Source organism: Pseudorasbora parva, chromosome 18 (genome assembly GCF_024679245.1).
Source record: "Pseudorasbora parva isolate DD20220531a chromosome 18, ASM2467924v1, whole genome shotgun sequence".
NCBI lineage: Eukaryota > Metazoa > Chordata > Actinopteri > Cypriniformes > Gobionidae > Pseudorasbora > Pseudorasbora parva.
Window position 1 is genome coordinate 36,723,334 of NC_090189.1, and position 14,479 is coordinate 36,737,812.

The following is a 14,479-nucleotide window of genomic DNA, read 5'->3' on the forward strand; positions in this document are numbered from 1 at the left end:
GAAATATCGAAAATGTGTTTAATAATCATATCACCATTATTGGAAAAAAAAAATTGCGATATATATTGATATTGAATTATTGTCCAGCCCTACTTGACATTAGGATATGTACCAAAAACTTTTAAGTTGGCTATAATTAAACCACTTATTAAAAAAACACAACTTGATCCTAAAGAATTAGTCAATTACAGGCCAATCTCGAATCTACCGTTTCTATCAAAAATACTAGAAAAGGCTGTGTCTTCACAATTATGTTCCTTTTTAGAAAGAAATGGTATATGTGAGGATTTCCAGTCAGGATTTAGACCGTATCACAGGACTGAGACTGCTCTCATCAGAGTTACAAATTATTTACTCTTATCATCTGATCGTGGTTGTATCTCTCTATTAGTGTTACTCGATCTTAGTGCTGCATTTGATACTATCGATCACAATATTCTTCTGAATAGACTCGAAAATGATGTTGGCATTAGTGGAACTGCATTGGCATGGTTTAAATCCTACTTATCTGACCGTTATCAGTTTGTAGCAGTAAATGAAGAGATGTCACACCGATCACAAGTTCAGTATGGAGTACCGCAAGGCTCAGTGTTAGGACCGTTGCTTTTCACCCTGTATATGCTACCACTGGGAGATATCATTAGGAAGCATGGCGTTAGTTTTCATTGTTATGCTGACGATACTCAGCTCTATATTTCCTCACGCCCTGACGAAACCTACCAATTCACAAGATTAACGGAATGCATAGCTGATATAAAAATTTGGATGAATAGTAATTTCCTGCAACCTAATTCAGATAAAACTGAATTTGTAATTATTGGACAGAAAAGCTCCAATAGTAGTAACCTAGAATACTGTCTAACACTCGATGACTCGATGTCAAGCCCTCTTCTTCAGTGAGGAACCTGGATGTGCTCTTTGATACCAATCTTTCACTTGAAAGCCAGCCACGTTTCTAGCATCTGTAAAACTGCATTCTTCCATCTTAAAAACATATCTAAATTACGGCACATGCTTTCAATGCAAAATGCTGAACAATTACTACATGCGTTCATGAGCTCAAGGCTAGTTTATTGTAATGCTCTACTGGGTGATTGCCCTGCTCGCTGGGGCACTGTCTCCAAACGGGGTGGCCGCCAGTGACAAAAAAAAAGGTAAATTCTACAGTATATTATGTAAATCCTATTGAATATATATATATATATATATATATATATATATATATATATATATATATATATATATATATATATATATATATAATTAGCTTGAATAAAGTTAAACTAATGTAGTAATAAAGCACATTTTTTATTAATTTAGTTTTTTATCATCCCTGTATCCATTAAGTTAAATTTGAGAGCCAGTGTTTATTATATTTTTTTGTTTTCATAAAACAAATTTTAATAATGAGCAATTTTAAAAACCCAGAAGCAGAAACGATGTTAACTTTTTCTTTTAATTAGTTTGGCCATCACAATATACAGAAGTAGATTTATTCACAATCTCTTTCAAATAATAATAATACATAAATAAAAAATTCCACCCACTGTAATAATTCAAATGGTTTGGCCAAAAAATCATTCAACATTTCTTTCAAGATTAATTTACAAAAAAGCTGAATAACACAAAGTTAAAGTTTTAGCACTGTAACAGTTTGAATGAAAACACCACAGTTTAAAAATAAAATATGGAACCATTACACTCTGCTAATATATTAAAGAGCAGTCTTTAGTTTAGAAACAATCAAAACAGTAGCAGAAAGAGAGGAAAACAGTCGAAAAAGAAAGAAGGCAGACCTCAACTAGAAGAGCTGGATTCTTCTGTTCTCTCCTCAGAAGAATCACTGCTGACTGGTAAGGCCGCAGCTATGCAGCACAAACGAAAAAGCTGATAAAACACTTATTTGAATGGCTCAAGGAAGATGGTAAACTCTAGGAGACTAGACAATTCAATTCCAGTCTGTTCATGTTTTATGTCATCGGTATCACATTAATAAATCCCAGCAAAGCTAAAAATGGTCTCTTCGTCCAAAAAGTTTCTGCTTTTAGGGTTCACTGCTTGTATACCTTGCATTATACTGCAGTTTGACTTACTGAAACGCCTCTGCATCTCCCCACTCAGACAGTCCAGAATGGGGAGGAATATACCACTTCTGAACAGTTCCATGTCTCCTTCCTTACACCTCCGCTGTCCAACAGTGGATTCAACAATTCACCCTTTGCGGCGAGTTTGATTGACAGGCGCTCTGACCACTCACAACGCCGATTTTGTGCGCCCCCGTTGCTATCCGCCATTTGTCCGACAAACAAACCACCACTCTTAGTAGACTGATGTTGTTTTTAACATGAGTATGGGACTTGCAACGCAGACAGCAGGTATCCAGAAAGGCTTGGCGATGTACAGTTTCATCCGTTCCCAAAACCTGCCTGAAATCCTCATCTGTCATTTCAGACAATGCTCTACACAAACTTCATGTCTGACTTGTGTCATACAAGTCTAGCTTACTGGTATAGTAATTTATACCACAATAATTTACATGGTTCATCATATTTGGTATTTATATCCTTATTTACAAAGCGTGAAAAACAACACACCTATCATTGCTGTAGTGACAGAAGATGTGTTTCCGTTTTTGGTTTGCCTTCGCCACTAACGTTACAACAGCTGTTACGGGCTGCAGTGTCATTTTTCTGCCACTGTTGTGGCAGGCTTGTGGAGGACTGGCCTGTCATACTGATAATATTTGGGCTTTACAGAGGTCCATGGTATAGATTAGACCAACTGCATGAGCTCAGAAACCTATGGAGCTAACCACACATTATGTCCTTACCTTACAGCACACTTAACAATATTATGGTTGTTAGCTAACGCTAGCTAGGATAACTGAATATGTTATATATTATCTTTTAATGATTATAATAATGAGCAGACAGTTACCCAGCTAGCTTTACGGTTGTTAGCCTTAATGTTGTTATCCTCTGTCTCAATCGCCAAGTGATGCGGTTGATGAGTGATGAGGACTCATTTTTTGTGGTCTTTTCACCAGTTTCTACTGCAATATTGCACTGCTTTCCAGTGTCTACAGTGTCTTTCCAGATTTCATCAAATGATGAATCACTTCTTAGGTCTTGGAGGGTGTCTTGAAATGCTTCAACTAAGTCCAAGACCTTCGCCAAATCAAGAGACGTTGACTGAAGCATGTCTGCAAGAAATTTTGCCTCTCCAAGGACTTTTGAAAAGATGACAAGTGTTCCGATAAAGGTAAGATACAGTTGGGCAAGTAAACCCTGTGCCTCCACAGAGCGTTCTCCTCTGTTCTCCACATCAATATCATGTAGCACACGCAATACAGCAGGCAATCTGTCCTTAATGTTTTTGCAAGCCTGGTACCGGACATGCCCACCTGGTGTCACTGAGCCTTTGTAGCTCTCTTAGGGCACCTTGCTACATTTCCTTTTGTACAGAGAGCCATTTCTGGTGCACATAGCAGCCTGACATGTACACATACAATTTCTGTAGCAAAGAAAAGAAGATTTCAGACTCAGGTACTGATTTTTTTGAGTCAACGGGAACAAGGTTAAAACAATGTGCGTTGCAGTGCACACAAAAAGCGTGATTTGTTTTAGCTTTAATTCTTGCTGCAACCTCAGAGAGTCTCCCTGACATGACTGAGGCCTCATCATAACCTTGCCCCACTAGATTTGACCTGTACTCAAGTCCATACGTCTCCAGGCATTGTGTTATTTTTTGAGTAAGTCCCTCTGCATCAAGGAAGCTTTCATGGACTGCTTCCTTGATGCAGTCCTAACCATTATAATAGTACCTAAGTACTAATGACAATTGCTCTTTCTTTTTTAAATCCTTTGTTTCATCAGCAATGATAGAAAAATATTTGTTTTCCTTGACTTCACTGATGATCCTTTCCCATATCTGACAGACATTCAGCAACTGTTTTAATGTAGGTACGATTTTGTTTGACTACTCCTTGGTGTTTCTTATCGAGGGCATTTAACATTGAAGTGTCTGTCAAGATTATTTTTTTTGTTCATTCCATGCTATCATGGCATTAACATGATTTTCAGATTTTTCGTGTCCCCTGAAACCTTCATCTTTATACATTGTCTTCTTCCAGTTAGAATAGCCCAGTGATGATGTGAATGAAGTCTCTTGAATACCAGGGAGAGAATAGTGTCAGAAACAATACGCAGAGTCTCGGTTTACAGAATACTCCAGCCATTGGTGTTGTGTGTACCACATTTTGTTGAAAGCTCTTTCCCAGTCACCCATCATGGTTCAAGGGAACACCTTCAAGTGTGGCTGTGTTGGTTCTGCTGCCCGAGACTGTGAAATGTCTGCAAATAAAGAGAATGGTCTTCTTATAGGGATGACTAGCCTACCAGGGGTCCTCAATTAATTTAAACAATGAGTAATAATAAAAATAATTAACAGTGCAGAAGGTGTAGTTTGTCAAATAAAATCAACCTAGGATACATACATTTGATACTGCAAATTAAGTTTAAATGAAAGTTAGTTACATAACCATAGACCCTCCAATAATATGAAGGAAATCAGTCATTTTTAAGGTTTTAGGAATTTAATTAAAATACACAAGCTCATCATTAACACCCATTTAGACAATACCTTCTAGAAATATGTAAGTTAAAAAAAAACTGGAGCATACCGTGTGGTCCTGGCAGAATGCTATCTGTGGAGATGTTGGCATGTAGTGCCCGAGGTCTGTCACCATCACCCCCTGACCTACGCTGACACAAAGTTTCTTCGTGGTCTTCAAATTCAGACAGGTCACTTAGAGCTGAATTATCTGCAGATACAGTAAAATAATAATCAACAGAGTAGATATCAAACTTCACTTTCTGAACATGTGCAAATAAAAGAACTTTAAGGTCTTAACTACAACTGTACATACCGTTGCATTCTATTGGGGATGAAGGTGCTTGTTTATCCCCACCAAACGTTGATCCTGAGAAATGATGAAATGTCACAAGTAAATATTACATCAATGAGAAAAAGAAAAAAAAACAAGATCTGTGAGTACTGTTGCAGAATAAATCATGGTATTTTTAGGGCACATTCATGTACATGCAATGATTACTACCGTTTTAGTTTGCTTCATACAAATGAAATTTAATATTTCTCAAATATCCCTACAATTGCCTCTACACTTCACATACTTGAAGTTACAGGAAGCACAGAGGAAAATGAAGGCCACTGCTGTCAGCTGGATCCACTGTCTGGCCTTTTGATTCCTTGCTGGCTGATTCTGTTACAGTGACTGTTTTTTGCTGCCTGACATTTTCTTCTTGGTGAAGAGTAACATTTTGTTCAGTTGCTTCTGCTTCTACTACACTTGTTTTGTTTTGTTTTCTTTGAAATAAACTCACTATATCTTCTTTTCATGGCTTGGCACTGCTTTCTTCCCTGCCTTAAAAAGAAACACTTATGTGTTATTCTCAATCTCAACAAAACAATTTTCAAATTGTGAATGAAATGCACAGACTGCATCCATGTCATTTCACGTGTAAATGACTAAGTTAGGCCTGACAATTTAACTGACTTTCTGTCATGCATTAACAAGTAAGTGTCCCCAAACACTTGTTATTGTTATTTTTATTTTATTTTTTTGGAACATTCTGTGAATATTGTCATTTGGTGCAATCTTGCTATGTGGTCACTGTCACAAAATAAATTGATAAATAATATGCAAATCACCATGCCAGTGTTTATTGTTTGTTATTACATGGCTTGGTTGAATTCCAATGTAGAATGCGCTGCTTAACAGACCGTTGGCATGAAAAACAGCGCGTTGCTATGGACGCAGGATTCTAACCACAGAGACGAAACTGACTATTTTCTTTATCGGAAGCAATACAAACTGTTTTTAAATCAATTAACTCCTTTTTAAATCAATATTTTGTGTCAAATTATTGATTTATTTGGTAGGTTGCCAAATAAAGTGGGATAATGTATAGCGAAGAGGTTGTTATAGCGAATACAACCCCTTCAGGCTGATTTAAGATCCCTCCGCTTCGGGCTCCTAAACAGCCTATCGGTGTTGTATTCGCTATAACAACTGCCTCACTATTAGGGTTGGGCATCGAGAACCGGTTCCAACTTGGAACCGTTTAAAAAATAACGATTCCATTGGAATCGTTTAGAAAATTTGTTTTCGGTTCCGATCATCGGTTCCAAACGCGCAAGTTTTGGTTACCATGGCCACATGATTTCCGGTGCTTGCCGGAAATCATCTTTATCCGCTTCATCCGCTTGTTCTTTAGCCATGGAAGCCCGGTAAACGGCGCTCTGAAGTGTGGATTTATTTCACTTTTAAAAAGCCTGGTCGGCACAGTGCAACTAGAGTTGTCAAAAATATCGATACTGAAATATCTGAAAAGATACGATAGCCTGCTCAGTTTCTACAGTATCGATCCCAGCTGCGCCCTCCTCTCCTCTCCTTCTCTGACCGACAGCGAGTTGACGCGCAGCCGCATATTCTCACTCAGCCCGGTTAAGCCTCTGAACACGGCGAACGCGCGTTCTGCTGGACTTTTCCTTACGACAGCGTGTTAGTGTTAGTGTGTGTGATCGGTCTGAATTTCGCGCATATTGCACATAATTCTACGAATCCCTCAGATTTCAAGCTCACATCTGAAGTGCAAACACACACATACATACCGTAATAAAGCCCCCTCTGACATACAAGTGCAAATATTTGCTTCTTTTTCCAGCTTATTATTGGTCAAATACAATCAACCAAATTCTCAGTGCACATTTTGAAGAGTATTAATGTAAACACAGTCGTAAACAATTCAGGAAGAAATGAAGAATGAGTAACAGGAGCAGTGTTCAGATTCCATGAGTGCGGCAGTTCATAAAGGGACAGCAGTCATTTGTTATTCAAAGTCAATTCAAAAAGACAAACGATCCCACTGCTCTTGACTGATCAACGTGTAACTTTAATGGTTTTATATGAAACTATTTAATTTTTTGCAAAAAACATTATCCAATGTTATTTTAAATTTAATTAGCCACTTTGCGTTTTTTAATTCAGTTTCTTACCTGCATGTTAGACCTACCTGAAAAAATAAAGCAGTCTTTCATTTATATATTTTATTCTATTTTATTTATTTGTGCTATTTTTTTGTAATATGTTTATTTGTTCTTATTTAATTACTGTTTAGTCGTCTTTTTAAATTCAATTTACCATTCAAAATCAAGCTTACTTGTGCTGTGTGTAAGCTATTGATTGTTGGCTGATTGATTGTTCCTGATCGATTGCTCCTGTCTGTCTGCCTGCTGCTGCTGCTGCCACCACAGTGTAGCTGTAGCAGTTGTAGCTCTGTATAGCTGTGTTTGAATCTCTATTTGATATATTTTCTTTGTAATTTACACTGCTAAATATAACTTACTCATCACCATATAGTGTTTAATATAGCCTATCAATTTAAATTTGACATTACTAGCTTTTAATCTAAATCACTACAACACGTTAGCTTTTCGCTAGCCTGGTAGCTTTCCATCCCAGCATCCAGGTCTCCTGTTTTCTGAGTTCTTTAGACAACTGTGGTGAGTTGGATTATTAAAAAGACTCCATCAGACAACTGTGGTAAGTTTTGGATTCATCAACAAATACGGTAAGCCATGTCTTCTTCTCCTGTCATTGTCACTTGCACTGCATGCTACATGTTTAGCATATCTATCTCCGTTGGCGAACAGGGCTTCACATGTGATAAATGTAAGGAATTAATCAGGCTGACGGAGAAGATTTCAGATTTAGAGACATGCATCTAAGCTTTATGTGAGAGTAGTGAGAATGTAACAGCTTTAGATACTGCTTTGGATGCGACTAGCTTAGTGAACACGCATTGTTTGGTTCCGGCTGAGTCCGCGCAGCAGGGCTGGGTGACGAAGAGAAAGCATAGTCGCGGATCATAAAACCGCTCTTTCGTTCCGATTAGAACATCAAACAGGTTCTCCCCACTCATTGACGCACCCACTGAGGATCCTGTTGAAAGTGCCCTAGTTATTGGTAATTCTATTACACGGAATGTGAAAATAGAGACACCAGCCACCATAGTCACATGTTTACCGGGAGCCAGAGCGCCTGACATCAAAGCAAATTTAAAAGTGCTGGCTAAAGCTAATCGTAAATTCTCTAAGATTATTATTCACGTTGGCACTAATGATGTTCAACTTCGCCAGTCGGAGATCACCAAAATTAACATTAAAGAGGTGTGTAAACTCGCAAGTACGATGTCAAAAGTCGTATTTTTCTCTGGTCCTCTCCCTGCGAAAAGGAGTGATGAAATGGTTAGCAGATTATCATCACTCAATGGCTGGTTGTCTAAGTGGTGTCTGCAAAATAACATAGGTTTCATAGACAATTGGAAAAGTTTTTGGGGCAGACCTGACCTGTTGAAGATAGACGGCATTCATCCCTCCTGGGCTGGTGCTGCTCTTCTCTCTAGTAATTTGGCACATAGTCTTAGAGCTAAACCTTGACTCACTGGGGCCCAGGTCAGGAAGCAGACAAACTGGCTAAACCAACCGTCTGCTAGCTGTCTCACGTCACCAAAGTCAGCTAAATCCCAGCACATAGAGACTCTTTCACCTAGATATTATCATATAGAGACTGTGTCTGTTCCCTGAATTAGTAAATACAAAAAACCATCAAAACCATTCAACAGTAAAAATTTAATTGATGTCCAACAAATAAACAACAGATATAATACGGATGAACAATTGATAAAGCTTGGGTTACTGAATATTCAATCCCTTTCGCAAAAAACGCTTGTTGTCAATGATATGATTATAGATCATAACTTAGATGTGCTGTGCTTGACAGAAACCTGGCTAAAACCTGACGATTACATTACTTTAAATGAGTGCACCCCCCAAGATTATTGTTATAAACATGAGCCACGTCCGAAAGGTAAAGGGGGAGGTGTTGCTATAATTTATAATAATATTTTCAGTATTACTCAGAAGTCTAGTTTCAAATATAATTCCTTTGAAGTTTTGGTGCTTTATGTAACGCTGTGTAGTGTAAATGATAAATCCCGTCTGACATTTGTGTTGGCTACTTTATACAGGCCACCAGGGCACAATACAGACTTTATCAAAGAATTTGCTGGTTTTGTATCGGAGTTAGTATTAGCTGTAGATAAAGTACTAATTGTTGGGGATTTTAATATCCACGTAGACAATGAAAAAGACGCATTGGGATTGGCATTTAGAGACATTCTAAACTCTATTGGAGTTAGACAACACGTATCGGGACCCACTCATCGCCTTAATCATACTTTAGATCTAATAATGTCACATGGAATAAATGTTGATACTGTTAGAAATTCTGCAGCAGAGCGATGACATCTCAGATCATTACCTTGTATCATGTATACTTAATTTACCTAAGGCTGCAAAGCCATCCCCTCGCTTCAAATATGGCAGGACAATAACCGCTGCAACTAAAGATTGCTTTGTAGCGACTCAGGCGAATCAAACACACAATCGCCAGTTACATTTAACAAATATGTTTTGAAAGTTGTGCTTACTAACAGACCTTCCCCCAACACAACAGAGGGAGATTCTTCGTTACCCTGGAAACCATCTGATAAGATGTTTTATGGCCCAAAAGAATTTGGCCACATGAAGTTTCAGACACAAAGAGTTTAAGACACAGAGCTTTTGCCTCAAATTATAGACAAACCATCTATAAATGAACATGCACCCCAGGACATTATATGTAAACACATAACTGTCTTGTAAAATGTTTATTCTGTATGGTATTTTGCATCTTTTTGTCTTTGTCTTAACAAAGTACTAGTTCAGATAACCTCATATATGTCATGTCTCCTATCAAATTAATGCTCACTTCACGACTTACACTTCCATGTATATCACTTAGTCAGAAAATGCAGTGTGTGTTTGTTGCATTAATTAGAGTATGAATGAGACCCACTGATTCGAGCCTTGAAACAAAGAGCCATAAAATCTGCTGAGGAATTTCCCGCCGGGAAATCCCAACACTCTCATTGGTTAAGTCTAACCCTGGAGGGTGGGACTACCACCCCAGACCTTAAAAGACCAGTGGAGACAATCTCCTCTCTCTTACTTCTCCAACTCTCTCCCTGTGGGAGCCAACACCCACGGTGGCTGGCACTTAAGCCATGCCACCGATGCAGGCCCTCCAAGCAGGCCCCAGCTCTTCCTCTCTTCCCCTCTTCCCTGGTTCTCGTCGCTTCCCTACTGAGTCATCAACTTACTAGCCCCAAGGGCATTCTTCAGAAGGAGGACACGGAGCGTCTCCAGAAAGCAACCAGCCGCTCCCTTTCGACCTCGGAAAGAACCACCGGACACGCAGGGCATTTGAAATCGGAACATGCACACACGCGAGAAGCCACAACTAGAGCAAGTATTATCTTCCAAACTCAAACTGCTGTAAAGAGGGTGTGTTATTTTCCCGTTGGGACAAGTTAACTCCGTGAAGGTTGTATTTGATGAACTGAAGGAAAGCTGCTTCTTACCCCCCCCCCCCACCCACTCTCTTTCTCTCTCTCTCTCTCTCTCTCTCATCTCTCTCTCTCTCTTATATCTCTCTCTAATTTCAGTCTATTCATTATTCACTTTTATGTATTCTTTCGTTAATATCTATACTTCTACTCTCTTGATGCATATTTAGTATGTACTCTCTGTGTGAATTGTAGTGTTATATTTAGTCTGTGTTTATTAAACCTCCAAAAGACATTTAATGAGTTGAATCTGTTATTCTGCCACATACACAAAGTCAATGAAACTTGCGATCTAACGTTACCTAACTGCTTATGCTACTATGTTAGTAAAGTAAACTGTATGACCATTTGAAATATTGAACTTGTCCTGATCAGTAAAGTTAATGTTTCTTATGCGCTCGTAAAGCAGTAATCCCTTATTGAGAATTGATTTGAAAAGTCTATAACTAATTTGCAGGACAAACTTAGTAGGATAATTTCAAGCAATTCCGTAAAGGGTTACTTGTATTTAATTAAACAATTTTCCCAATCGGAAAATTTTAATACGTAATGAACAACTGGCAAATTATATTCATAAATTCATGAATATTGAATATTAAATCCCTTTTGAGTTAATTATTCCCCGAGACATTAAACTCATGAGTCATTGTTGTTACATATTTGTACATAATCTTCCTCATCAGTTCCATCTCCTCAGCATTACAGATAGCCAAGAGGACCTTGATGCTGCAACAGAAACTATTGACTCTTTCTTTACTAGCACTTTAGACATAGTTGCTCCCCGGCGCTTTAAGAAGATTAAAGCAAATAATCCAACGCCGTGGTACAACGAGCACACTTGGGCCCTTAAAACAGCAGCCAGAAAAATGGAGCGCAGCTGGAAGAAAACAAAACTGGAGGTTTTTCGCAATTTGTGGAAAGAGAGCATGATTGCATACAGAAAGGCCATAAAAACTGCTAAATCTGCTTATTTCTCAACTCTTTTAGAAGAAAACAAACACAACCCTAAGTATTTATTCGATACAGTGGCTAAATTATCACAAAATAAAGCTTCAGCTTCTGATGTTTGTAAACAACACAGCAGTAATGACTTTATGAACTTCTTTACTAGTAAGATTGATAATATTAGGAATAAAATTATAACCATGCAGCCGTCTATTACAGTATCACTTCAGACAGAGCACTGTAGTGTCACTGAGGAAAAATTACACTCATTCACTACTATAGGAGGAGAAGAATTGGCTAAACTTGTAAAATCATCAAAATCAACAACATGTATGCTTGACCCTATAATAATAATAATAATATATTTTATTTGTAAAGCCCTTTTCATAGTTAAAAACAATCCCAAAGTGCTACACATAAAAAAAAAAAAGAATTAAATTAGCAAAAAGTAAAAAATGCTTGTTTAAAAAGAAAGGTTTTTAGTTCTTTCTTAAAAGAGTCTATGGCTTGAGGAGCCCTTAGGTTTTCTGGAAGGGAATTCCAAAGACGCGGTGCGGCTGAGCAGAAGGCTCGATCCCCCATAGTGCGGAGCTTAGTTGTGGATGGTTGAAGAAGGGCTTTATTTCCAGAACGGAGGTTGCGTGAAGAGTTTTGTGTTGCGACGAGTAGTTCCTTTAAGTAGGGGGGGTGCGTTTCCGTGGATGTATTGATGGGTAAGTAAGATGATTTTATAATTAATCCTGTATGAAACAGGGAGCCAGTGGAGCGAGTGAAGGATGGGTGTGATATGGTCATATTTTCTTATCCTCATTAGGATCCTGGCAGCACTGTTCTGAATGTATTGTAATTTTTGTAGACTTTTGCCAGGAATCCCAAAAAAGAGAGCGTTGCTGTAGTCCAGCCTGGATGAAATAAAAGCATGGACAAGTTTTTCAGCATCTGACAGACCAAGTGTGGGACGGAGTTTAGCAATGTTCCTGAGATGAGATGTTACCCTATACCGACTAGGCTATTAAAAGAGATACTTCCAGAGGTCATAGATCCTCTGCTTAATATCATTAATTCATCTTTGACATTAGGATATGTACCGAAAACTTTTAAGTTGGCTATAATTAAACCACTTATTAAAAAAACGCAATTTGATCCTAAAGAATTAGTCAATTACAGGCCAATCTCGAATCTACCGTTTCTATCAAAAATACTAGAAAAGGCTGTGTCTTCACAATTATGTTCCTATTTAGAAAGAAATGGTATATGTGAGGATTTCCAGTCAGGATTTAGACCGTATCATAGTACTGAGACTGCTCTAATTAGAGTTACAAATGATTTACTCTTATCATCTGACCGTGGTTGTATCTCTCTATTAGTGTTACTCGATCTTAGCGCTGCATTTGATACTATCGATCACAATATTCTTCTGAATAGAATCGAAAATTATGTTGGCGTTAGTGGAACTGCTTTGGCATGGTTTAAATCGTACTTATCTGACTGTTATCAGTTTGTAGCAGTAAATGAAGAGATGTCACACCGATCACAAGTTCAGTATGGGGTACCGCAAGGCTCAGTGTTAGGACCGTTGCTTTTCACCCTGTATATGCTACCACTGGGAGATATCATTAGGAAACATGGCGTTAGTTTTCATTGTTATGCTGACGATACTCAGCTCTATATTTCCTCACGCCCTGACGAAACCTACCAATTCACAAGATTACCGGAATGCATAGCTGATATAAAAAATTGGATGAATAGTCATTTCCTGCAACTTAATTCAGATAAAACTGAATTTTTAATAATTGGAAGGAAAAGCTCCACAAGTAGTAACCGAGAATACTGTCTAACACTTGATGACTGCTCTGTCAAGCCCTCGTCGTCAGTGAGGAGCCTGAGTGTGCTCTTTGATACCAATCTCTCATTTGAAAGCCACGTTTCTAGCATCTGTAAAACCGCATTCTATCATCTTAAAAATATATCTAAATTACGGCACATGCTTTCAATGCAAAATGCTGAACAGTTAGTACATGCGGTCATGAGTTCAAGGCTAGATTATTGTAATGCTCTACTGAGTGGTTGCCCTGCTCGCTTAATAAACAAACTCCAGCTGGTCCAAAATGCAGCAGCTAGAGTTCTTACTAGAACCAGGAAGTATGATCATATTAGTCCAGTTCTGTCAACACTGCACTGGCTCCCTATTAAACATCGCATATGTGACCGGGGATTTAAATTAACCACCAGGAACACATTGAGGGGTTCTTTTCACTTTGTAGTTTATTCATCTGCGTTTCTTTAAGAGAATGATTCACTATCAGATATGGCTTCTCAACTTTAGTTGAGATGACAGTTCACAAAAATCTCAGTGAAAAAGATAGAAAGCTCAAAGATAAAGAGTAGAATAATGTGACACGATTCCAAAATCAAAATATGCACAATACAATACGACAGTGGGAATACTGTACAAAAAGAACAAACAGCATGAGTACATTTTTATATTACCCACTTATACATCATTGGAATGAAATGTTAGAAAATAACACTCACATCACGATCAGCTCCTATACAGTATACCACCACATTCAATTCACCAGGGCTGAAATCACCAATATAATGTTGTACACTGTGTAAACAATCACATGAACATCACATGAAACATTTGGAAAACATACATTTATCACATTGCTCAATGTTAACTGAACAGGCCTAGACCGCATGGTGTGACGTCATATATTCGCGGACATTATACACGACACTACCTTTCAAATATGACAATTCTCCAAAGTAACACAGAAAAATATACATCCACAATTGGTATTTATCCAGGATATAATCATAAAACACTGTATTTACCCGTGGATGATCACAAAATCTCCCCAATTTTCCCGAGAGTGTGCGTCTCTCTCACACTGCTCGCTGCACATCGGACAAAAATGATCGAGGTGAGAGAGGACGCATGCGCATTGCCTTGCACCCAGCACACACAGTGCCACCTGCTGACGACTCCAGGAAAATAC